This window comes from Orbicella faveolata, unplaced genomic scaffold (assembly GCF_042242905.1).
Source record: "Orbicella faveolata isolate gen_17 unplaced genomic scaffold, um_ofav_v1 contig_4, whole genome shotgun sequence".
Taxonomy (NCBI): Eukaryota; Metazoa; Cnidaria; class Anthozoa; order Scleractinia; family Merulinidae; genus Orbicella; species Orbicella faveolata.
Window position 1 is genome coordinate 139,652 of NW_028301569.1, and position 21,740 is coordinate 161,391.

Sequence of the window (21,740 nt, forward strand, 5' to 3'; positions counted from 1 at the left end):
CTTAGCTGGCTTTGGAATCTCTGGGTTAAGTAGCCGAGACGTAATTGGAAATTCATGACAACAGCAATTAAAGGCCTTCCTTCTAAGAGACTTAAAAGAGAGTCCAAGCAATTGGGCAAGGTTTGAGTTGTTTCTTTCGTCTACGACCACACCACAGGGAACGTACCGGTTCTCGTCCGATGACCGAAGTCAAGTCCTGTTGGGCGGCGTCAGTACCTGGCTGGGTGACCACCTGGGAATACGCCGTGTTGTAGACTTTTGGAGCCATTTTGGGACTGGACTCTTCAGAGAAGATTTCCATACGCCTCCACATCATTGATCCCTCTGTTTTCAAAATGTTGTCTTTTTTTTTGGAATTATTTTTCCAGCAAGTTGACAGCATATTAGAAGATTTTCTTGTTTGATTACAGCACTGCAACACTGAGCAGCACACTGGAGGCAATCTCTTGAATGTGGCTTTGATGACTGACCATTGGAGAATCGCCCTTTTGTGATTTGAAGTCTTAGCTGGCTTTGGAATCTCTGGGTTAAGTAGCCGAGACGTAATTGGAAATTCATGACAACAGCAATTAAAGGCCTTCCTTCTAAGAGACTTAAAAGAGAGTCCAAGCAATTGGGCAAGGTTTGAGTTGTTTCTTTCGTCTACGACCACACCACAGGGAACGTACCGGTTCTCGTCCGATGACCGAAGTCAAGTCCTGTTGGGCGGCGTCAGTACCTGGCTGGGTGACCACCTGGGAATACGCCGTGTTGTAGACTTTTGGAGCCATTTTGGGACTGGACTCTTCAGAGAAGATTTCCATACGCCTCCACATCATTGATCCCTCTGTTTTCAAAATGTTGTCTTTTTTTTTTGGAATTATTTTTCCAGCAAGTTGACAGCATATTAGAAGATTTTCTTGTTTGATTACAGCACTGCAACACTGAGCAGCACACTGGAGGCAATCTCTTGAATGTGGCTTTGATGACTGACCATTGGAGAGTCGCCCTTTTGTGATTTGAAGTCTTAGCTGGCTTTGGAATCTCTGGGTTAAGTAGCCGAGACGTAATTGGAAATTCATGACAACAGCAATTAAAGGCCTTCCTTCTAAGAGACTTAAAAGAGAGTCCAAGCAATTGGGCAAGGTTTGAGTTGTTTCTTTCGTCTACGACCACACCACAGGGAACGTACCGGTTCTCGTCCGATCACCGAAGTCAAGTCCTGTTGGGCGGCGTCAGTACCTGGCTGGGTGACCACCTGGGAATACGCCGTGTTGTAGACTTTTGGAGCCATTTTGGGACTGGACTCTTCAGAGAAGATTTCCATACGCCTCCACATCATTGATCCCTCTGTTTTCAAAATGTTGTCTTTTTTTTTGGAATTATTTTTCCAGCAAGTTGACAGCATATTAGAAGATTTTCTTGTTTGATTACAGCACTGCAACACTGAGCAGCACACTGGAGGCAATCTCTTGAATGTGGCTTTGATGACTGACCATTGGAGAGTCGCCCTTTTGTGATTTGAAGTCTTAGCTGGCTTTGGAATCTCTGGGTTAAGTAGCCGAGACGTAATTGGAAATTCATGACAACAGCAATTAAAGGCCTTCCTTCTAAGAGACTTAAAAGAGAGTCCAAGCAATTGGGCAAGGTTTGAGTTGTTTCTTTCGTCTACGACCACACCACAGGGAACGTACCGGTTCTCGTCCGATGACCGAAGTCAAGTCCTGTTGGGCGGCGTCAGTACCTGGCTGGGTGACCACCTGGGAATACGCCGTGTTGTAGACTTTTGGAGCCATTTTGGGACTGGACTCTTCAGAGAAGATTTCCATACGCCTCCACATCATTGATCCCTCTGTTTTCAAAATGTTGTCTTTTTTTTTTGGAATTATTTTTCCAGCAAGTTGACAGCATATTAGAAGATTTTCTTGTTTGATTACAGCACTGCAACACTGAGCAGCACACTGGAGGCAATCTCTTGAATGTGGCTTTGATGACTGACCATTGGAGAGTCGCCCTTTTGTGATTTGAAGTCTTAGCTGGCTTTGGAATCTCTGGGTTAAGTAGCCGAGACGTAATTGGAAATTCATGACAACAGCAATTAAAGGCCTTCCTTCTAAGAGACTTAAAAGAGAGTCCAAGCAATTGGGCAAGGTTTGAGTTGTTTCTTTCGTCTACGACCACACCACAGGGAACGTACCGGTTCTCGTCCGATGACCGAAGTCAAGTCCTGTTGGGCGGCGTCAGTACCTGGCTGGGTGACCACCTGGGAATACGCCGTGTTGTAGACTTTTGGAGCCATTTTGGGACTGGACTCTTCAGAGAAGATTTCCATACGCCTCCACATCATTGATCCCTCTGTTTTCAAAATGTTGTCTTTTTTTTTTGGAATTATTTTTCCAGCAAGTTGACAGCATATTAGAAGATTTTCTTGTTTGATTACAGCACTGCAACACTGAGCAGCACACTGGAGGCAATCTCTTGAATGTGGCTTTGATGACTGACCATTGGAGAGTCGCCCTTTTGTGATTTGAAGTCTTAGCTGGCTTTGGAATCTCTGGGTTAAGTAGCCGAGACGTAATTGGAAATTCATGACAACAGCAATTAAAGGCCTTCCTTCTAAGAGACTTAAAAGAGAGTCCAAGCAATTGGGCAAGGTTTGAGTTGTTTCTTTCGTCTACGACCACACCACAGGGAACGTACCGGTTCTCGTCCGATGACCGAAGTCAAGTCCTGTTGGGCGGCGTCAGTACCTGGCTGGGTGACCACCTGGGAATACGCCGTGTTGTAGACTTTTGGAGCCATTTTGGGACTGGACTCTTCAGAGAAGATTTCCATACGCCTCCACATCATTGATCCCTCTGTTTTCAAAATGTTGTCTTTTTTTTTTGGAATTATTTTTCCAGCAAGTTGACAGCATATTAGAAGATTTTCTTGTTTGATTACAGCACTGCAACACTGAGCAGCACACTGGAGGCAATCTCTTGAATGTGGCTTTGATGACTGACCATTGGAGAATCGCCCTTTTGTGATTTGAAGTCTTAGCTGGCTTTGGAATCTCTGGGTTAAGTAGCCGAGACGTAATTGGAAATTCATGACAACAGCAATTAAAGGCCTTCCTTCTAAGAGACTTAAAAGAGAGTCCAAGCAATTGGGCAAGGTTTGAGTTGTTTCTTTCGTCTACAACCACACCACAGGGAACGTACCGGTTCTCGTCCGATGACCGAAGTCAAGTCCTGTTGGGCGGCGTCAGTACCTGGCTGGGTGACCACCTGGGAATACGCCGTGTTGTAGACTTTTGGACCCATTTTGGGACTGGACTCTTCAGAGAAGATTTCCATACGCCTCCACATCATTGATCCCTCTGTTTTCAAAATGTTGTCTTTTTTTTTTGGAATTATTTTTCCAGCAAGTTGACAGCATATTAGAAGATTTTCTTGTTTGATTACAGCACTGCAACACTGAGCAGCACACTGGAGGCAATCTCTTGAATGTGGCTTTGATGGCTGACCATTGGAGAATCGCCCTTTTGTGATTTGAAGTCTTAGCTGGCTTTGGAATCTCTGGGTTAAGTAGCCGAGACGTAATTGGAAATTCATGACAACAGCAATTAAAGGCCTTCCTTCTAAGAGACTTAAAAGAGAGTCCAAGCAATTGGGCAAGGTTTGAGTTGTTTCTTTCGTCTACGACCACACCACAGGGAACGTACCGGTTCTCGTCCGATGACCGAAGTCAAGTCCTGTTGGGCGGCGTCAGTACCTGGCTGGGTGACCACCTGGGAATACGCCGTGTTGTAGACTTTTGGAGCCATTTTGGGACTGGACTCTTCAGAGAAGATTTCCATACGCCTCCACATCATTGATCCCTCTGTTTTCAAAATGTTGTCTTTTTTTTTTGGAATTATTTTTCCAGCAAGTTGACAGCATATTAGAAGATTTTCTTGTTTGATTACAGCACTGCAACACTGAGCAGCACACTGGAGGCAATCTCTTGAATGTGGCTTTGATGACTGACCATTGGAGAATCGCCCTTTTGTGATTTGAAGTCTTAGCTGGCTTTGGAATCTCTGGGTTAAGTAGCCGAGACGTAATTGGAAATTCATGACAACAGCAATTAAAGGCCTTCCTTCTAAGAGACTTAGAAGAGAGTCCAAGCAATTGGGCAAGGTTTGAGTTGTTTCTTTCGTCTACGACCACACCACAGGGAACGTACCGGTTCTCGTCCGATGACCGAAGTCAAGTCCTGTTGGGCGGCGTCAGTACCTGGCTGGGTGACCACCTGGGAATACGCCGTGTTGTAGACTTTTGGAGCCATTTTGGGACTGGACTCTTCAGAGAAGATTTCCATACGCCTCCACATCATTGATCCCTCTGTTTTCAAAATGTTGTCTTTTTTTTTTGGAATTATTTTTCCAGCAAGTTGACAGCATATTAGAAGATTTTCTTGTTTGATTACAGCACTGCAACACTGAGCAGCACACTGGAGGCAATCTCTTGAATGTGGCTTTGATGACTGACCATTGGAGAATCGCCCTTTTGTGATTTGAAGTCTTAGCTGGCTTTGGAATCTCTGGGTTAAGTAGCCGAGACGTAATTGGAAATTCATGACAACAGCAATTAAAGGCCTTCCTTCTAAGAGACTTAAAAGAGAGTCCAAGCAATTGGGCAAGGTTTGAGTTGTTTCTTTCGTCTACGACCACACCACAGGGAACGTACCGGTTCTCGTCCGATGACCGAAGTCAAGTCCTGTTGGGCGGCGTCAGTACCTGGCTGGGTGACCACCTGGGAATACGCCGTGTTGTAGACTTTTGGAGCCATTTTGGGACTGGACTCTTCAGAGAAGATTTCCATACGCCTCCACATCATTGATCCCTCTGTTTTCAAAATGTTGTCTTTTTTTTTTGGAATTATTTTTCCAGCAAGTTGACAGCATATTAGAAGATTTTCTTGTTTGATTACAGCACTGCAACACTGAGCAGCACACTGGAGGCAATCTCTTGAATGTGGCTTTGATGACTGACCATTGGAGAATCGCCCTTTTGTGATTTGAAGTCTTAGCTGGCTTTGGAATCTCTGGGTTAAGTAGCCGAGACGTAATTGGAAATTCATGACAACAGCAATTAAAGGCCTTCCTTCTAAGAGACTTAAAAGAGAGTCCAAGCAATTGGGCAAGGTTTGAGTTGTTTCTTTCGTCTACGACCACACCACAGGGAACGTACCGGTTCTCGTCCGATGACCGAAGTCAAGTCCTGTTGGGCGGCGTCAGTACCTGGCTGGGTGACCACCTGGGAATACGCCGTGTTGTAGACTTTTGGAGCCATTTTGGGACTGGACTCTTCAGAGAAGATTTCCATACGCCTCCACATCATTGATCCCTCTGTTTTCAAAATGTTGTCTTTTTTTTGGAATTATTTTTCCAGCAAGTTGACAGCATATTAGAAGATTTTCTTGTTTGATTACAGCACTGCAACACTGAGCAGCACACTGGAGGCAATCTCTTGAATGTGGCTTTGATGACTGACCATTGGAGAATCGCCCTTTTGTGATTTGAAGTCTTAGCTGGCTTTGGAATCTCTGGGTTAAGTAGCCGAGACGTAATTGGAAATTCATGACAACAGCAATTAAAGGCCTTCCTTCTAAGAGACTTAAAAGAGAGTCCAAGCAATTGGGCAAGGATTGAGTTGTTTCTTTCGTCTACGACCACACCACAGGGAACGTACCGGTTCTCGTCCGATCACCGAAGTCAATTCCTGTTGGGCGGCGTCAGTACCTGGCTGGGTGACCACCTGGGAATACGCCGTGTTGTAGACTTTTGGAGCCATTTTGGGACTGGACTCTTCAGAGAAGATTTCCATACGCCTCCACATCATTGATCCCTCTGTTTTCAAAATGTTGTCTTTTTTTTTGGAATTATTTTTCCAGCAAGTTGACACCATATTAGAAGATTTTCTTGTTTGATTACAGCACTGCAACACTGAGCAGCACACTGGAGGCAATCTCTTGAATGTGGCTTTGATGACTGACCATTGGAGAATCGCCCTTTTGTGATTTGAAGTCTTAGCTGGCTTTGGAATCTCTGGGTTAAGTAGCCGAGACGTAATTGGAAATTCATGACAACAGCAATTAAAGGCCTTCCTTCTAAGAGACTTAAAAGAGAGTCCAAGCAATTGGGCAAGGTTTGAGTTGTTTCTTTCGTCTACGACCACACCACAGGGAACGTACCGGTTCTCGTCCGATCACCGAAGTCAAGTCCTGTTGGGCGGCGTCAGTACCTGGCTGGGTGACCACCTGGGAATACGCCGTGTTGTAGACTTTTGGAGCCATTTTGGGACTGGACTCTTCAGAGAAGATTTCCATACGCCTCCACATCATTGATCCCTCTGTTTTCAAAATGTTGTCTTTTTTTTTTGGAATTATTTTTCCAGCAAGTTGACAGCATATTAGAAGATTTTATTGTTTGATTACAGCACTGCAACACTGAGCAGCACACTGGAGGCAATCTCTTGAATGTGGCTTTGATGACTGACCATTGGAGAATCGCCCTTTTGTGATTTGAAGTCTTAGCTGGCTTTGGAATCTCTGGGTTAAGTAGCCGAGACGTAATTGGAAATTCATGACAACAGCAATTAAAGGCCTTCCTTCTAAGAGACTTAAAAGAGAGTCCAAGCAATTGGGCAAGGTTTGAGTTGTTTCTTTCGTCTACGACCACACCACAGGGAACGTACCGGTTCTCGTCCGATGACCGAAGTCAAGTCCTGTTGGGCGGCGTCAGTACCTGGCTGGGTGACCACCTGGGAATACGCCGTGTTGTAGACTTTTGGAGCCATTTTGGGACTGGACTCTTCAGAGAAGATTTCCATACGCCTCCACATCATTGATCCCTCTGTTTTCAAAATGTTGTCTTTTTTTTTTGGAATTATTTTTCCAGCAAGTTGACAGCATATTAGAAGATTTTCTTGTTTGATTACAGCACTGCAACACTGAGCAGCACACTGGAGGCAATCTCTTGAATGTGGCTTTGATGACTGACCATTGGAGAATCGCCCTTTTGTGATTTGAAGTCTTAGCTGGCTTTGGAATCTCTGGGTTAAGTAGCCGAGACGTAATTGGAAATTCATGACAACAGCAATTAAAGGCCTTCCTTCTAAGAGACTTAAAAGAGAGTCCAAGCAATTGGGCAAGGTTTGAGTTGTTTCTTTCGTCTACGACCACACCACAGGGAACGTACCGGTTCTCGTCCGATGACCGAAGTCAAGTCCTGTTGGGCGGCGTCAGTACCTGGCTGGGTGACCACCTGGGAATACGCCGTGTTGTAGACTTTTGGAGCCATTTTGGGACTGGACTCTTCAGAGAAGATTTCCATACGCCTCCACATCATTGATCCCTCTGTTTTCAAAATGTTGTCTTTTTTTTTTGGAATTATTTTTCCAGCAAGTTGACAGCATATTAGAAGATTTTCTTGTTTGATTACAGCACTGCAACACTGAGCAGCACACTGGAGGCAATCTCTTGAATGTGGCTTTGATGACTGACCATTGGAGAATCGCCCTTTTGTGATTTGAAGTCTTAGCTGGCTTTGGAATCTCTGGGTTAAGTAGCCGAGACGTAATTGGAAATTCATGACAACAGCAATTAAAGGCCTTCCTTCTAAGAGACTTAAAAGAGAGTCCAAGCAATTGGGCAAGGTTTGAGTTGTTTCTTTCGTCTACGACCACACCACAGGGAACGTACCGGTTCTCGTCCGATCACCGAAGTCAAGTCCTGTTGGGCGGCGTCAGTACCTGGCTGGGTGACCACCTGGGAATACGCCGTGTTGTAGACTTTTGGAGCCATTTTGGGACTGGACTCTTCAGAGAAGATTTCCATACGCCTCCACATCATTGATCCCTCTGTTTTCAAAATGTTGTCTTTTTTTTTTGGAATTATTTTTCCAGCAAGTTGACAGCATATTAGAAGATTTTCTTGTTTGATTACAGCACTGCAACACTGAGCAGCACACTGGAGGCAATCTCTTGAATGTGGCTTTGATGACTGACCATTGGAGAGTCGCCCTTTTGTGATTTGAAGTCTTAGCTGGCTTTGGAATCTCTGGGTTAAGTAGCCGAGACGTAATTGGAAATTCATGACAACAGCAATTAAAGGCCTTCCTTCTAAGAGACTTAAAAGAGAGTCCAAGCAATTGGGCAAGGTTTGAGTTGTTTCTTTCGTCTACGACCACACCACAGGGAACGTACCGGTTCTCGTCCGATCACCGAAGTCAAGTCCTGTTGGGCGGCGTCAGTACCTGGCTGGGTGACCACCTGGGAATACGCCGTGTTGTAGACTTTTGGAGCCATTTTGGGACTGGACTCTTCAGAGAAGATTTCCATACGCCTCCACATCATTGATCCCTCTGTTTTCAAAATGTTGTCTTTTTTTTTTGGAATTATTTTTCCAGCAAGTTGACAGCATATTAGAAGATTTTCTTGTTTGATTACAGCACTGCAACACTGAGCAGCACACTGGAGGCAATCTCTTGAATGTGGCTTTGATGACTGACCATTGGAGAGTCGCCCTTTTGTGATTTGAAGTCTTAGCTGGCTTTGGAATCTCTGGGTTAAGTAGCCGAGACGTAATTGGAAATTCATGACAACAGCAATTAAAGGCCTTCCTTCTAAGAGACTTAAAAGAGAGTCCAAGCAATTGGGCAAGGTTTGAGTTGTTTCTTTCGTCTACGACCACACCACAGGGAACGTACCGGTTCTCGTCCGATCACCGAAGTCAAGTCCTGTTGGGCGGCGTCAGTACCTGGCTGGGTGACCACCTGGGAATACGCCGTGTTGTAGACTTTTGGAGCCATTTTGGGACTGGACTCTTCAGAGAAGATTTCCATACGCCTCCACATCATTGATCCCTCTGTTTTCAAAATGTTGTCTTTTTTTTTTGGAATTATTTTTCCAGCAAGTTGACAGCATATTAGAAGATTTTCTTGTTTGATTACAGCACTGCAACACTGAGCAGCACACTGGAGGCAATCTCTTGAATGTGGCTTTGATGACTGACCATTGGAGAATCGCCCTTTTGTGATTTGAAGTCTTAGCTGGCTTTGGAATCTCTGGGTTAAGTAGCCGAGACGTAATTGGAAATTCATGACAACAGCAATTAAAGGCCTTCCTTCTAAGAGACTTAAAAGAGAGTCCAAGCAATTGGGCAAGGTTTGAGTTGTTTCTTTCGTCTACGACCACACCACAGGGAACGTACCGGTTCTCGTCCGATGACCGAAGTCAAGTCCTGTTGGGCGGCGTCAGTACCTGGCTGGGTGACCACCTGGGAATACGCCGTGTTGTAGACTTTTGGAGCCATTTTGGGACTGGACTCTTCAGAGAAGATTTCCATACGCCTCCACATCATTGATCCCTCTGTTTTCAAAATGTTGTCTTTTTTTTTTGGAATTATTTTTCCAGCAAGTTGACAGCATATTAGAAGATTTTCTTGTTTGATTACAGCACTGCAACACTGAGCAGCACACTGGAGGCAATCTCTTGAATGTGGCTTTGATGACTGACCATTGGAGAATCGCCCTTTTGTGATTTGAAGTCTTAGCTGGCTTTGGAATCTCTGGGTTAAGTAGCCGAGACGTAATTGGAAATTCATGACAACAGCAATTAAAGGCCTTCCTTCTAAGAGACTTAAAAGAGAGTCCAAGCAATTGGGCAAGGTTTGAGTTGTTTCTTTCGTCTACGACCACACCACAGGGAACGTACCGGTTCTCGTCCGATGACCGAAGTCAAGTCCTGTTGGGCGGCGTCAGTACCTGGCTGGGTGACCACCTGGGAATACGCCGTGTTGTAGACTTTTGGAGCCATTTTGGGACTGGACTCTTCAGAGAAGATTTCCATACGCCTCCACATCATTGATCCCTCTGTTTTCAAAATGTTGTCTTTTTTTTTTGGAATTATTTTTCCAGCAAGTTGACAGCATATTAGAAGATTTTCTTGTTTGATTACAGCACTGCAACACTGAGCAGCACACTGGAGGCAATCTCTTGAATGTGGCTTTGATGACTGACCATTGGAGAGTCGCCCTTTTGTGATTTGAAGTCTTAGCTGGCTTTGGAATCTCTGGGTTAAGTAGCCGAGACGTAATTGGAAATTCATGACAACAGCAATTAAAGGCCTTCCTTCTAAGAGACTTAAAAGAGAGTCCAAGCAATTGGGCAAGGTTTGAGTTGTTTCTTTCGTCTACGACCACACCACAGGGAACGTACCGGTTCTCGTCCGATCACCGAAGTCAAGTCCTGTTGGGCGGCGTCAGTACCTGGCTGGGTGACCACCTGGGAATACGCCGTGTTGTAGACTTTTGGAGCCATTTTGGGACTGGACTCTTCAGAGAAGATTTCCATACGCCTCCACATCATTGATCCCTCTGTTTTCAAAATGTTGTCTTTTTTTTTTGGAATTATTTTTCCAGCAAGTTGACAGCATATTAGAAGATTTTCTTGTTTGATTACAGCACTGCAACACTGAGCAGCACACTGGAGGCAATCTCTTGAATGTGGCTTTGATGACTGACCATTGGAGAGTCGCCCTTTTGTGATTTGAAGTCTTAGCTGGCTTTGGAATCTCTGGGTTAAGTAGCCGAGACGTAATTGGAAATTCATGACAACAGCAATTAAAGGCCTTCCTTCTAAGAGACTTAAAAGAGAGTCCAAGCAATTGGGCAAGGTTTGAGTTGTTTCTTTCGTCTACGACCACACCACAGGGAACGTACCGGTTCTCGTCCGATGACCGAAGTCAAGTCCTGTTGGGCGGCGTCAGTACCTGGCTGGGTGACCACCTGGGAATACGCCGTGTTGTAGACTTTTGGAGCCATTTTGGGACTGGACTCTTCAGAGAAGATTTCCATACGCCTCCACATCATTGATCCCTCTGTTTTCAAAATGTTGTCTTTTTTTTTGGAATTATTTTTCCAGCAAGTTGACAGCATATTAGAAGATTTTCTTGTTTGATTACAGCACTGCAACACTGAGCAGCACACTGGAGGCAATCTCTTGAATGTGGCTTTGATGACTGACCATTGGAGAGTCGCCCTTTTGTGATTTGAAGTCTTAGCTGGCTTTGGAATCTCTGGGTTAAGTAGCCGAGACGTAATTGGAAATTCATGACAACAGCAATTAAAGGCCTTCCTTCTAAGAGACTTAAAAGAGAGTCCAAGCAATTGGGCAAGGTTTGAGTTGTTTCTTTCGTCTACGACCACACCACAGGGAACGTACCGGTTCTCGTCCGATGACCGAAGTCAAGTCCTGTTGGGCGGCGTCAGTACCTGGCTGGGTGACCACCTGGGAATACGCCGTGTTGTAGACTTTTGGAGCCATTTTGGGACTGGACTCTTCAGAGAAGATTTCCATACGCCTCCACATCATTGATCCCTCTGTTTTCAAAATGTTGTCTTTTTTTTTTGGAATTATTTTTCCAGCAAGTTGACAGCATATTAGAAGATTTTCTTGTTTGATTACAGCACTGCAACACTGAGCAGCACACTGGAGGCAATCTCTTGAATGTGGCTTTGATGACTGACCATTGGAGAGTCGCCCTTTTGTGATTTGAAGTCTTAGCTGGCTTTGGAATCTCTGGGTTAAGTAGCCGAGACGTAATTGGAAATTCATGACAACAGCAATTAAAGGCCTTCCTTCTAAGAGACTTAAAAGAGAGTCCAAGCAATTGGGCAAGGTTTGAGTTGTTTCTTTCGTCTACGACCACACCACAGGGAACGTACCGGTTCTCGTCCGATGACCGAAGTCAAGTCCTGTTGGGCGGCGTCAGTACCTGGCTGGGTGACCACCTGGGAATACGCCGTGTTGTAGACTTTTGGAGCCATTTTGGGACTGGACTCTTCAGAGAAGATTTCCATACGCCTCCACATCATTGATCCCTCTGTTTTCAAAATGTTGTCTTTTTTTTTTGGAATTATTTTTCCAGCAAGTTGACAGCATATTAGAAGATTTTCTTGTTTGATTACAGCACTGCAACACTGAGCAGCACACTGGAGGCAATCTCTTGAATGTGGCTTTGATGACTGACCATTGGAGAGTCGCCCTTTTGTGATTTGAAGTCTTAGCTGGCTTTGGAATCTCTGGGTTAAGTAGCCGAGACGTAATTGGAAATTCATGACAACAGCAATTAAAGGCCTTCCTTCTAAGAGACTTAAAAGAGAGTCCAAGCAATTGGGCAAGGTTTGAGTTGTTTCTTTCGTCTACGACCACACCACAGGGAACGTACCGGTTCTCGTCCGATCACCGAAGTCAAGTCCTGTTGGGCGGCGTCAGTACCTGGCTGGGTGACCACCTGGGAATACGCCGTGTTGTAGACTTTTGGAGCCATTTTGGGACTGGACTCTTCAGAGAAGATTTCCATACGCCTCCACATCATTGATCCCTCTGTTTTCAAAATGTTGTCTTTTTTGTTTGGAATTATTTTTCCAGCAAGTTGACAGCATATTAGAAGATTTTCTTGTTTGATTACAGCACTGCAACACTGAGCAGCACACTGGAGGCAATCTCTTGAATGTGGCTTTGATGACTGACCATTGGAGAGTCGCCCTTTTGTGATTTGAAGTCTTAGCTGGCTTTGGAATCTCTGGGTTAAGTAGCCGAGACGTAATTGGAAATTCATGACAACAGCAATTAAAGGCCTTCCTTCTAAGAGACTTAAAAGAGAGTCCAAGCAATTGGGCAAGGTTTGAGTTGTTTCTTTCGTCTACGACCACACCACAGGGAACGTACCGGTTCTCGTCCGATGACCGAAGTCAAGTCCTGTTGGGCGGCGTCAGTACCTGGCTGGGTGACCACCTGGGAATACGCCGTGTTGTAGACTTTTGGAGCCATTTTGGGACTGGACTCTTCAGAGAAGATTTCCATACGCCTCCACATCATTGATCCCTCTGTTTTCAAAATGTTGTCTTTTTTTTTTGGAATTATTTTTCCAGCAAGTTGACAGCATATTAGAAGATTTTCTTGTTTGATTACAGCACTGCAACACTGAGCAGCACACTGGAGGCAATCTCTTGAATGTGGCTTTGATGACTGACCATTGGAGAGTCGCCCTTTTGTGATTTGAAGTCTTAGCTGGCTTTGGAATCTCTGGGTTAAGTAGCCGAGACGTAATTGGAAATTCATGACAACAGCAATTAAAGGCCTTCCTTCTAAGAGACTTAAAAGAGAGTCCAAGCAATTGGGCAAGGTTTGAGTTGTTTCTTTCGTCTACGACCACACCACAGGGAACGTACCGGTTCTCGTCCGATCACCGAAGTCAAGTCCTGTTGGGCGGCGTCAGTACCTGGCTGGGTGACCACCTGGGAATACGCCGTGTTGTAGACTTTTGGAGCCATTTTGGGACTGGACTCTTCAGAGAAGATTTCCATACGCCTCCACATCATTGATCCCTCTGTTTTCAAAATGTTGTCTTTTTTTTTTGGAATTATTTTTCCAGCAAGTTGACAGCATATTAGAAGATTTTCTTGTTTGATTACAGCACTGCAACACTGAGCAGCACACTGGAGGCAATCTCTTGAATGTGGCTTTGATGACTGACCATTGGAGAGTCGCCCTTTTGTGATTTGAAGTCTTAGCTGGCTTTGGAATCTCTGGGTTAAGTAGCCGAGACGTAATTGGAAATTCATGACAACAGCAATTAAAGGCCTTCCTTCTAAGAGACTTAAAAGAGAGTCCAAGCAATTGGGCAAGGTTTGAGTTGTTTCTTTCGTCTACGACCACACCACAGGGAACGTACCGGTTCTCGTCCGATGACCGAAGTCAAGTCCTGTTGGGCGGCGTCAGTACCTGGCTGGGTGACCACCTGGGAATACGCCGTGTTGTAGACTTTTGGAGCCATTTTGGGACTGGACTCTTCAGAGAAGATTTCCATACGCCTCCACATCATTGATCCCTCTGTTTTCAAAATGTTGTCTTTTTTTTTTGGAATTATTTTTCCAGCAAGTTGACAGCATATTAGAAGATTTTCTTGTTTGATTACAGCACTGCAACACTGAGCAGCACACTGGAGGCAATCTCTTGAATGTGGCTTTGATGACTGACCATTGGAGAGTCGCCCTTTTGTGATTTGAAGTCTTAGCTGGCTTTGGAATCTCTGGGTTAAGTAGCCGAGACGTAATTGGAAATTCATGACAACAGCAATTAAAGGCCTTCCTTCTAAGAGACTTAAAAGAGAGTCCAAGCAATTGGGCAAGGTTTGAGTTGTTTCTTTCGTCTACGACCACACCACAGGGAACGTACCGGTTCTCGTCCGATGACCGAAGTCAAGTCCTGTTGGGCGGCGTCAGTACCTGGCTGGGTGACCACCTGGGAATACGCCGTGTTGTAGACTTTTGGAGCCATTTTGGGACTGGACTCTTCAGAGAAGATTTCCATACGCCTCCACATCATTGATCCCTCTGTTTTCAAAATGTTGTCTTTTTTTTTTGGAATTATTTTTCCAGCAAGTTGACAGCATATTAGAAGATTTTCTTGTTTGATTACAGCACTGCAACACTGAGCAGCACACTGGAGGCAATCTCTTGAATGTGGCTTTGATGACTGACCATTGGAGAGTCGCCCTTTTGTGATTTGAAGTCTTAGCTGGCTTTGGAATCTCTGGGTTAAGTAGCCGAGACGTAATTGGAAATTCATGACAACAGCAATTAAAGGCCTTCCTTCTAAGAGACTTAAAAGAGAGTCCAAGCAATTGGGCAAGGTTTGAGTTGTTTCTTTCGTCTACGACCACACCACAGGGAACGTACCGGTTCTCGTCCGATGACCGAAGTCAAGTCCTGTTGGGCGGCGTCAGTACCTGGCTGGGTGACCACCTGGGAATACGCCGTGTTGTAGACTTTTGGAGCCATTTTGGGACTGGACTCTTCAGAGAAGATTTCCATACGCCTCCACATCATTGATCCCTCTGTTTTCAAAATGTTGTCTTTTTTTTTTGGAATTATTTTTCCAGCAAGTTGACAGCATATTAGAAGATTTTCTTGTTTGATTACAGCACTGCAACACTGAGCAGCACACTGGAGGCAATCTCTTGAATGTGGCTTTGATGACTGACCATTGGAGAGTCGCCCTTTTGTGATTTGAAGTCTTAGCTGGCTTTGGAATCTCTGGGTTAAGTAGCCGAGACGTAATTGGAAATTCATGACAACAGCAATTAAAGGCCTTCCTTCTAAGAGACTTAAAAGAGAGTCCAAGCAATTGGGCAAGGTTTGAGTTGTTTCTTTCGTCTACGACCACACCACAGGGAACGTACCGGTTCTCGTCCGATGACCGAAGTCAAGTCCTGTTGGGCGGCGTCAGTACCTGGCTGGGTGACCACCTGGGAATACGCCGTGTTGTAGACTTTTGGAGCCATTTTGGGACTGGACTCTTCAGAGAAGATTTCCATACGCCTCCACATCATTGATCCCTCTGTTTTCAAAATGTTGTCTTTTTTTTTGGAATTATTTTTCCAGCAAGTTGACAGCATATTAGAAGATTTTCTTGTTTGATTACAGCACTGCAACACTGAGCAGCACACTGGAGGCAATCTCTTGAATGTGGCTTTGATGACTGACCATTGGAGAGTCGCCCTTTTGTGATTTGAAGTCTTAGCTGGCTTTGGAATCTCTGGGTTAAGTAGCCGAGACGTAATTGGAAATTCATGACAACAGCAATTAAAGGCCTTCCTTCTAAGAGACTTAAAAGAGAGTCCAAGCAATTGGGCAAGGTTTGAGTTGTTTCTTTCGTCTACGACCACACCACAGGGAACGTACCGGTTCTCGTCCGATGACCGAAGTCAAGTCCTGTTGGGCGGCATCAGTACCTTGCTGGGTGACCACCTGGGAATACGCCGTGTTGTAGACTTTTGGAGCCATTTTGGGACTGGACTCTTCAGAGAAGATTTCCATACGCCTCCACATCATTGATCCCTCTGTTTTCAAAATGTTGTCTTTTTTTTTTGGAATTATTTTTCCAGCAAGTTGACAGCATATTAGAAGATTTTCTTGTTTGATTACAGCACTGCAACACTGAGCAGCACACTGGAGGCAATCTCTTGAATGTGGCTTTGATGACTGACCATTGGAGAGTCGCCCTTTTGTGATTTGAAGTCTTAGCTGGCTTTGGAATCTCTGGGTTAAGTAGCCGAGACGTAATTGGAAATTCATGACAACAGCAATTAAAGGCCTTCCTTCTAAGAGACTTAAAAGAGAGTCCAAGCAATTGGGCAAGGTTTGAGTTGTTTCTTTCGTCTACGACCACACCACAGGGAACGTAGCGGTTCTCGTCCGATGACCGAAGTCAAGTCCTGTTGGGCGGCGTCAGTACCTGGCTGGATGACCACCTGGGAATACGCCGTGTTGTAGACTTTTGGAGCCATTTTGGGACTGGACTCTTCAGAGAAGATTTCCATACGCCTCCACATCATTGATCCCTCTGTTTTCAAAATGTTGTCTTTTTTTTTTGGAATTATTTTTCCAGCAAGTTGACAGCATATTAGAAGATTTTCTTGTTTGATTACAGCACTGCAACACTGAGCAGCACACTGGAGGCAATCTCTTGAATGTGGCTTTGATGACTGACCATTGGAGAGTCGCCCTTTTGTGATTTGAAGTCTTAGCTGGCTTTGGAATCTCTGGGTTAAGTAGCCGAGACGTAATTGGAAATTCATGACAACAGCAATTAAAGGCCTTCCTTCTAAGAGACTTAAAAGAGAGTCCAAGCAATTGGGCAAGGTTTGAGTTGTTTCTTTCGTCTACGACCACACCACAGGGAACGTAGCGGTTCTCGTCCGATGACCGAAGTCAAGTCCTGTTGGGCGGCGTCAGTACCTGGCTGGGTGACCACCTGGGAATACGCCGTGTTGTAGACTTTTGGAGCCATTTTGGGACTGGACTCTTCAGAGAAGATTTCCATACGCCTCCACATCATTGATCCCTCTGTTTTCAAAATGTTGTCTTTTTTTTTTGGAATTATTTTTCCAGCAAGTTGACAGCATATTAGAAGATTTTCTTGTTTGATTACAGCACTGCAACACTGAGCAGCACACTGGAGGCAATCTCTTGAATGTGGCTTTGATGACTGACCATTGGAGAGTCGCCCTTTTGTGATTTGAAGTCTTAGCTGGCTTTGGAATCTCTGGGTTAAGTAGCCGAGACGTAATTGGAAATTCATGACAACAGCAATTAAAGGCCTTCCTTCTAAGAGACTTAAAAGAGAGTCCAAGCAATTGGGCAAGGTTTGAGTTGTTTCTTTCGTCTACGACCACACCACAGGGAACGTACCGGTTCTCGTCCGATGACCGAAGTCAAGTCCTGTTGGGCGGCGTCAGTACCTGGCTGGGTGACCACCTGGGAATACGCCGTGTTGTAGACTTTTGGAGCCATTTTGGGACTGGACTCTTCAGAGAAGATTTCCATACGCCTCCACATCATTGATCCCTCTGTTTTCAAAATGTTGTCTTTTTTTTTTGGAATTATTTTTCCAGCAAGTTGACAGCATATTAGAAGATTTTCTTGTTTGATTACAGCACTGCAACACTGAGCAGCACACTGGAGGCAATCTCTTGAATGTGGCTTTGATGACTGACCATTGGAGAGTCGCCCTTTTGTGATTTGAAGTCTTAGCTGGCTTTGGAATCTCTGGGTTAAGTAGCCGAGACGTAATTGGAAATTCATGACAACAGCAATTAAAGGCCTTCCTTCTAAGAGACTTAAAAGAGAGTCCAAGCAATTGGGCAAGGTTTGAGTTGTTTCTTTCGTCTACGACCACACCACAGGGAACGTACCGGTTCTCGTCCGATGACCGAAGTCAAGTCCTGTTGGGCGGCGTCAGTACCTGGCTGGGTGACCACCTGGGAATACGCCGTGTTGTAGACTTTTGGAGCCATTTTGGGACTGGACTCTTCAGAGAAGATTTCCATACGCCTCCACATCATTGATCCCTCTGTTTTCAAAATGTTGTCTTTTTTTTTTGGAATTATTTTTCCAGCAAGTTGACAGCATATTAGAAGATTTTCTTGTTTGATTACAGCACTGCAACACTGAGCAGCACACTGGAGGCAATCTCTTGAATGTGGCTTTGATGACTGACCATTGGAGAGTCGCCCTTTTGTGATTTGAAGTCTTAGCTGGCTTTGGAATCTCTGGGTTAAGTAGCCGAGACGTAATTGGAAATTCATGACAACAGCAATTAAAGGCCTTCCTTCTAAGAGACTTAAAAGAGAGTCCAAGCAATTGGGCAAGGTTTGAGTTGTTTCTTTCGTCTACGACCACACCACAGGGAACGTAGCGGTTCTCGTCCGATGACCGAAGTCAAGTCCTGTTGGGCGGCGTCAGTACCTGGCTGGGTGACCACCTGGGAATACGCCGTGTTGTAGACTTTTGGAGCCATTTTGGAACTGGACTCTTCAGAGAAGATTTCCATACGCCTCCACATCATTGATCCCTCTGTTTTCAAAATGTTGTCTTTTTTTTTTGGAATTATTTTTCCAGCAAGTTGACAGCATATTATAAGATTTTCTTGTTTGATTACAGCACTGCAACACTGAGCAGCACACTGGAGGCAATCTCTTGAATGTGGCTTTGATGACTGACCATTGGAGAGTCGCCCTTTTGTGATTTGAAGTCTTAGCTGGCTTTGGAATCTCTGGGTTAAGTAGCCGAGACGTAATTGGAAATTCATGACAACAGCAATTAAAGGCCTTCCTTCTAAGAGACTTAAAAGAGAGTCCAAGCAATTGGGCAAGGTTTGAGTTGTTTCTTTCGTCTACGACCACACCACAGGGAACGTACCGGTTCTCGTCCGATGACCGAAGTCAAGTCCTGTTGGGCGGCGTCAGTACCTGGCTGGGTGACCACCTGGGAATACGCCGTGTTGTAGAGTTTTGGACCCATTTTGGGACTGGACTCTTCAGAGAAGATTTCCATACGCCTCCACATCATTGATCCCTCTGTTTTCAAAATGTTGTCTTTTTTTTTGGAATTATTTTTCCAGCAAGTTGACAGCATATTAGAAGATTTTCTTGTTTGATTACAGCACTGCAACACTGAGCAGCACACTGGAGGCAATCTCTTGAATGTGGCTTTGATGACTGACCATTGGAGAGTCGCCCTTTTGTGATTTGAAGTCTTAGCTGGCTTTGGAATCTCTGGGTTAAGTAGCCGAGACGTAATTGGAAATTCATGACAACAGCAATTAAAGGCCTTCCTTCTAAGAGACTTAAAAGAGAGTCCAAGCAATTGGGCAAGGTTTGAGTTGTTTCTTTCGTCTACGACCACACCACAGGGAACGTACCGGTTCTCGTCCGATCACCGAAGTCAAGTTCTGTTGGGCGGCGTCAGTACCTGGCTGGGTGACCACCTGGGAATACGCCGTGTTGTAGACTTTTGGAGCCATTTTGGGACTGGACTCTTCAGAGAAGATTTCCATACGCCTCCACATCATTGATCCCTCTGTTTTCAAAATGTTGTCTTTTTTTTGGAATTATATTTCCAGCAAGTTGACAGCATATTAGAAGATTTTCTTGTTTGATTACAGCACTGCAACACTGAGCAGCACACTGGAGGCAATCTCTTGAATGTGGCTTTGATGACTGACCATTGGAGAGTCGCCCTTTTGTGATTTGAAGTCTTAGCTGGCTTTGGAATCTCTGGGTTAAGTAGCCGAGACGTAATTGGAAATTCATGACAACAGCAATTAAAGGCCTTCCTTCTAAGAGACTTAAAAGAGAGTCCAAGCAATTGGGCAAGGTTTGAGTTGTTTCTTTCGTCTACGACCACACCACAGGGAACGTACCGGTTCTCGTCCGATGACCGAAGTCAAGTCCTGTTGGGCGGCGTCAGTACCTGGCTGGGTGACCACCTGGGAATACGCCGTGTTGTAGACTTTTGGAGCCATTTTGGGACTGGACTCTTCAGAGAAGATTTCCATACGCCTCCACATCATTGATCCCTCTGTTTTCAAAATGTTGTCTTTTTTTTTTGGAATTATTTTTCCAGCAAGTTGACAGCATATTAGAAGATTTTCTTGTTTGATTACAGCACTGCAACACTGAGCAGCACACTGGAGGCAATCTCTTGAATGTGGCTTTGATGACTGACCATTGGAGAGTCGCCCTTTTGTGATTTGAAGTCTTAGCTGGCTTTGGAATCTCTGGGTTAAGTAGCCGAGACGTAATTGGAAATTCATGACAACAGCAATTAAAGGCCTTCCTTCTAAGAGACTTAAAAGAGAGTCCAAGCAATTGGGCAAGGTTTGAGTTGTTTCTTTCGTCTACGACCACACCACAGGGAACGTACCGGTTCTCGTCCGATGACCGAAGTCAAGTCCTGTTGGGCGGCGTCAGTACCTGGCTGGGTGACCACCTGGGAATACGCCGTGTTGTAGACTTTTGGAGCCATTTTGGGACTGGACTCTTCAGAGAAGATTTCCATACGCCTCCACATCATTGATCCCTCTGTTTTCAAAATGTTGTCTTTTTTTTTTTGGAATTATTTTTCCAGCAAGTTGACAGCATATTAGAAGATTTTCTTGTTTGATTACAGCACTGCAACACTGAGCAGCACACTGGAGGCAATCTCTTGAATGTGGCTTTGATGACTGACCATTGGAGAGTCGCCCTTTTGTGATTTGAAGTCTTAGCTGGCTTTGGAATCTCTGGGTTAAGTAGCCGAGACGTAATTGGAAATTCATGACAACAGCAATTAAAGGCCTTCCTTCTAAGAGACTTAAAAGAGAGTCCAAGCAATTGGGCAAGGTTTGAGTTGTTTCTTTCGTCTACGACCACACCACAGGGAACGTACCGGTTCTCGTCCGATGACCGAAGTCAAGTCCTGTTGGGCGGCGTCAGTACCTGGCTGGGTGACCACCTGGGAATACGCCGTGTTGTAGACTTTTGGAGCCATTTTGGGACTGGACTCTTCAGAGAAGATTTCCATACGCCTCCACATCATTGATCCCTCTGTTTTCAAAATGTTGTCTTTTTTTTTTGGAATTATTTTTCCAGCAAGTTGACAGCATATTAGAAGATTTTCTTGTTTGATTACAGCACTGCAACACTGAGCAGCACACTGGAGGCAATCTCTTGAATGTGGCTTTGATGACTGACCATTGGAGAGTCGCCCTTTTGTGATTTGAAGTCTTAGCTGGCTTTGGAATCTCTGGGTTAAGTAGCCGAGACGTAATTGGAAATTCATGACAACAGCAATTAAAGGCCTTCCTTCTAAGAGACTTAAAAGAGAGTCCAAGCAATTGGGCAAGGTTTGAGTTGTTTCTTTCGTCTACGACCACACCACAGGGAACGTACCGGTTCTCGTCCGATGACCGAAGTCAAGTCCTGTTGGGCGGCGTCAGTACCTGGCTGGGTGACCACCTGGGAATACGCCGTGTTGTAGACTTTTGGAGCCATTTTGGGACTGGACTCTTCAGAGAAGATTTCCATACGCCTCCACATCATTGATCCCTCTGTTTTCAAAATGTTGTCTTTTTTTTTTGGAATTATTTTTCCAGCAAGTTGACAGCATATTAGAAGATTTTCTTGTTTGATTACAGCACTGCAACACTGAGCAGCACACTGGAGGCAATCTCTTGAATGTGGCTTTGATGACTGACCATTGGAGAGTCGCCCTTTTGTGATTTGAAGTCTTAGCTGGCTTTGGAATCTCTGGGTTAAGTAGCCGAGACGTAATTGGAAATTCATGACAACAGCAATTAAAGGCCTTCCTTCTAAGAGACTTAAAAGAGAGTCCAAGCAATTGGGCAAG

The 21,740-nt window shown here is 44.8% G+C and overlaps 8 non-coding genes and 35 pseudogenes across 8 annotated transcripts; all 43 read left to right on the forward strand.

Annotated features, from left to right (window-relative positions):
• The first annotated feature begins 138 nt into the window (after window positions 1-138).
• On the forward strand, window positions 139-257 carry LOC149100610 (5S ribosomal RNA; annotated as a pseudogene).
• A 383-nt stretch (window positions 258-640) lies between these two features.
• LOC149100611 (5S ribosomal RNA) lies at window positions 641-759 on the forward strand (annotated as a pseudogene).
• A 384-nt stretch (window positions 760-1,143) lies between these two features.
• LOC149100612 (5S ribosomal RNA) lies at window positions 1,144-1,262 on the forward strand. Its single transcript, XR_016203193.1, has one exon. It is a non-coding gene; the product is annotated as a 5S ribosomal RNA (ribosomal RNA).
• Window positions 1,263-1,645: 383 nt separating this feature from the next.
• Window positions 1,646-1,764, forward strand: LOC149100613 (5S ribosomal RNA; annotated as a pseudogene).
• A 384-nt stretch (window positions 1,765-2,148) lies between these two features.
• On the forward strand, window positions 2,149-2,267 carry LOC149100614 (5S ribosomal RNA; annotated as a pseudogene).
• A 384-nt stretch (window positions 2,268-2,651) lies between these two features.
• On the forward strand, window positions 2,652-2,770 carry LOC149100615 (5S ribosomal RNA; annotated as a pseudogene).
• Window positions 2,771-3,154: 384 nt separating this feature from the next.
• LOC149100616 (5S ribosomal RNA) lies at window positions 3,155-3,273 on the forward strand (annotated as a pseudogene).
• Window positions 3,274-3,657: 384 nt separating this feature from the next.
• On the forward strand, window positions 3,658-3,776 carry LOC149100617 (5S ribosomal RNA; annotated as a pseudogene).
• Window positions 3,777-4,160: 384 nt separating this feature from the next.
• On the forward strand, window positions 4,161-4,279 carry LOC149100618 (5S ribosomal RNA; annotated as a pseudogene).
• Window positions 4,280-4,663: 384 nt separating this feature from the next.
• Window positions 4,664-4,782, forward strand: LOC149100619 (5S ribosomal RNA; annotated as a pseudogene).
• Window positions 4,783-5,166: 384 nt separating this feature from the next.
• Window positions 5,167-5,285, forward strand: LOC149100620 (5S ribosomal RNA; annotated as a pseudogene).
• A 382-nt stretch (window positions 5,286-5,667) lies between these two features.
• Window positions 5,668-5,786, forward strand: LOC149100621 (5S ribosomal RNA; annotated as a pseudogene).
• Window positions 5,787-6,169: 383 nt separating this feature from the next.
• On the forward strand, window positions 6,170-6,288 carry LOC149100622 (5S ribosomal RNA). The gene has a single exon (XR_016203194.1). It is a non-coding gene; the product is annotated as a 5S ribosomal RNA (ribosomal RNA).
• A 384-nt stretch (window positions 6,289-6,672) lies between these two features.
• LOC149100623 (5S ribosomal RNA) lies at window positions 6,673-6,791 on the forward strand (annotated as a pseudogene).
• Window positions 6,792-7,175: 384 nt separating this feature from the next.
• Window positions 7,176-7,294, forward strand: LOC149100624 (5S ribosomal RNA; annotated as a pseudogene).
• Window positions 7,295-7,678: 384 nt separating this feature from the next.
• On the forward strand, window positions 7,679-7,797 carry LOC149100625 (5S ribosomal RNA). The gene has a single exon (XR_016203195.1). It is a non-coding gene; the product is annotated as a 5S ribosomal RNA (ribosomal RNA).
• A 384-nt stretch (window positions 7,798-8,181) lies between these two features.
• LOC149100626 (5S ribosomal RNA) lies at window positions 8,182-8,300 on the forward strand. Its single transcript, XR_016203197.1, has one exon. It is a non-coding gene; the product is annotated as a 5S ribosomal RNA (ribosomal RNA).
• A 384-nt stretch (window positions 8,301-8,684) lies between these two features.
• Window positions 8,685-8,803, forward strand: LOC149100627 (5S ribosomal RNA). Its single transcript, XR_016203198.1, has one exon. It is a non-coding gene; the product is annotated as a 5S ribosomal RNA (ribosomal RNA).
• A 384-nt stretch (window positions 8,804-9,187) lies between these two features.
• Window positions 9,188-9,306, forward strand: LOC149100628 (5S ribosomal RNA; annotated as a pseudogene).
• Window positions 9,307-9,690: 384 nt separating this feature from the next.
• LOC149100629 (5S ribosomal RNA) lies at window positions 9,691-9,809 on the forward strand (annotated as a pseudogene).
• A 384-nt stretch (window positions 9,810-10,193) lies between these two features.
• LOC149100630 (5S ribosomal RNA) lies at window positions 10,194-10,312 on the forward strand. Its single transcript, XR_016203199.1, has one exon. It is a non-coding gene; the product is annotated as a 5S ribosomal RNA (ribosomal RNA).
• A 384-nt stretch (window positions 10,313-10,696) lies between these two features.
• On the forward strand, window positions 10,697-10,815 carry LOC149100631 (5S ribosomal RNA; annotated as a pseudogene).
• A 383-nt stretch (window positions 10,816-11,198) lies between these two features.
• On the forward strand, window positions 11,199-11,317 carry LOC149100632 (5S ribosomal RNA; annotated as a pseudogene).
• A 384-nt stretch (window positions 11,318-11,701) lies between these two features.
• Window positions 11,702-11,820, forward strand: LOC149100633 (5S ribosomal RNA; annotated as a pseudogene).
• Window positions 11,821-12,204: 384 nt separating this feature from the next.
• On the forward strand, window positions 12,205-12,323 carry LOC149100634 (5S ribosomal RNA). Its single transcript, XR_016203200.1, has one exon. It is a non-coding gene; the product is annotated as a 5S ribosomal RNA (ribosomal RNA).
• Window positions 12,324-12,707: 384 nt separating this feature from the next.
• LOC149100635 (5S ribosomal RNA) lies at window positions 12,708-12,826 on the forward strand (annotated as a pseudogene).
• Window positions 12,827-13,210: 384 nt separating this feature from the next.
• Window positions 13,211-13,329, forward strand: LOC149100636 (5S ribosomal RNA). Its single transcript, XR_016203201.1, has one exon. It is a non-coding gene; the product is annotated as a 5S ribosomal RNA (ribosomal RNA).
• Window positions 13,330-13,713: 384 nt separating this feature from the next.
• On the forward strand, window positions 13,714-13,832 carry LOC149100637 (5S ribosomal RNA; annotated as a pseudogene).
• Window positions 13,833-14,216: 384 nt separating this feature from the next.
• Window positions 14,217-14,335, forward strand: LOC149100638 (5S ribosomal RNA; annotated as a pseudogene).
• Window positions 14,336-14,719: 384 nt separating this feature from the next.
• LOC149100639 (5S ribosomal RNA) lies at window positions 14,720-14,838 on the forward strand (annotated as a pseudogene).
• A 384-nt stretch (window positions 14,839-15,222) lies between these two features.
• On the forward strand, window positions 15,223-15,341 carry LOC149100640 (5S ribosomal RNA; annotated as a pseudogene).
• Window positions 15,342-15,724: 383 nt separating this feature from the next.
• LOC149100641 (5S ribosomal RNA) lies at window positions 15,725-15,843 on the forward strand (annotated as a pseudogene).
• A 384-nt stretch (window positions 15,844-16,227) lies between these two features.
• LOC149100642 (5S ribosomal RNA) lies at window positions 16,228-16,346 on the forward strand (annotated as a pseudogene).
• A 384-nt stretch (window positions 16,347-16,730) lies between these two features.
• Window positions 16,731-16,849, forward strand: LOC149100643 (5S ribosomal RNA; annotated as a pseudogene).
• Window positions 16,850-17,233: 384 nt separating this feature from the next.
• Window positions 17,234-17,352, forward strand: LOC149100644 (5S ribosomal RNA; annotated as a pseudogene).
• Window positions 17,353-17,736: 384 nt separating this feature from the next.
• On the forward strand, window positions 17,737-17,855 carry LOC149100645 (5S ribosomal RNA; annotated as a pseudogene).
• A 384-nt stretch (window positions 17,856-18,239) lies between these two features.
• On the forward strand, window positions 18,240-18,358 carry LOC149100646 (5S ribosomal RNA; annotated as a pseudogene).
• Window positions 18,359-18,742: 384 nt separating this feature from the next.
• LOC149100647 (5S ribosomal RNA) lies at window positions 18,743-18,861 on the forward strand (annotated as a pseudogene).
• Window positions 18,862-19,244: 383 nt separating this feature from the next.
• LOC149100648 (5S ribosomal RNA) lies at window positions 19,245-19,363 on the forward strand (annotated as a pseudogene).
• A 382-nt stretch (window positions 19,364-19,745) lies between these two features.
• On the forward strand, window positions 19,746-19,864 carry LOC149100649 (5S ribosomal RNA; annotated as a pseudogene).
• A 384-nt stretch (window positions 19,865-20,248) lies between these two features.
• On the forward strand, window positions 20,249-20,367 carry LOC149100650 (5S ribosomal RNA; annotated as a pseudogene).
• Window positions 20,368-20,752: 385 nt separating this feature from the next.
• On the forward strand, window positions 20,753-20,871 carry LOC149100651 (5S ribosomal RNA; annotated as a pseudogene).
• A 384-nt stretch (window positions 20,872-21,255) lies between these two features.
• Window positions 21,256-21,374, forward strand: LOC149100652 (5S ribosomal RNA; annotated as a pseudogene).
• Window positions 21,375-21,740: the final 366 nt, after the last annotated feature.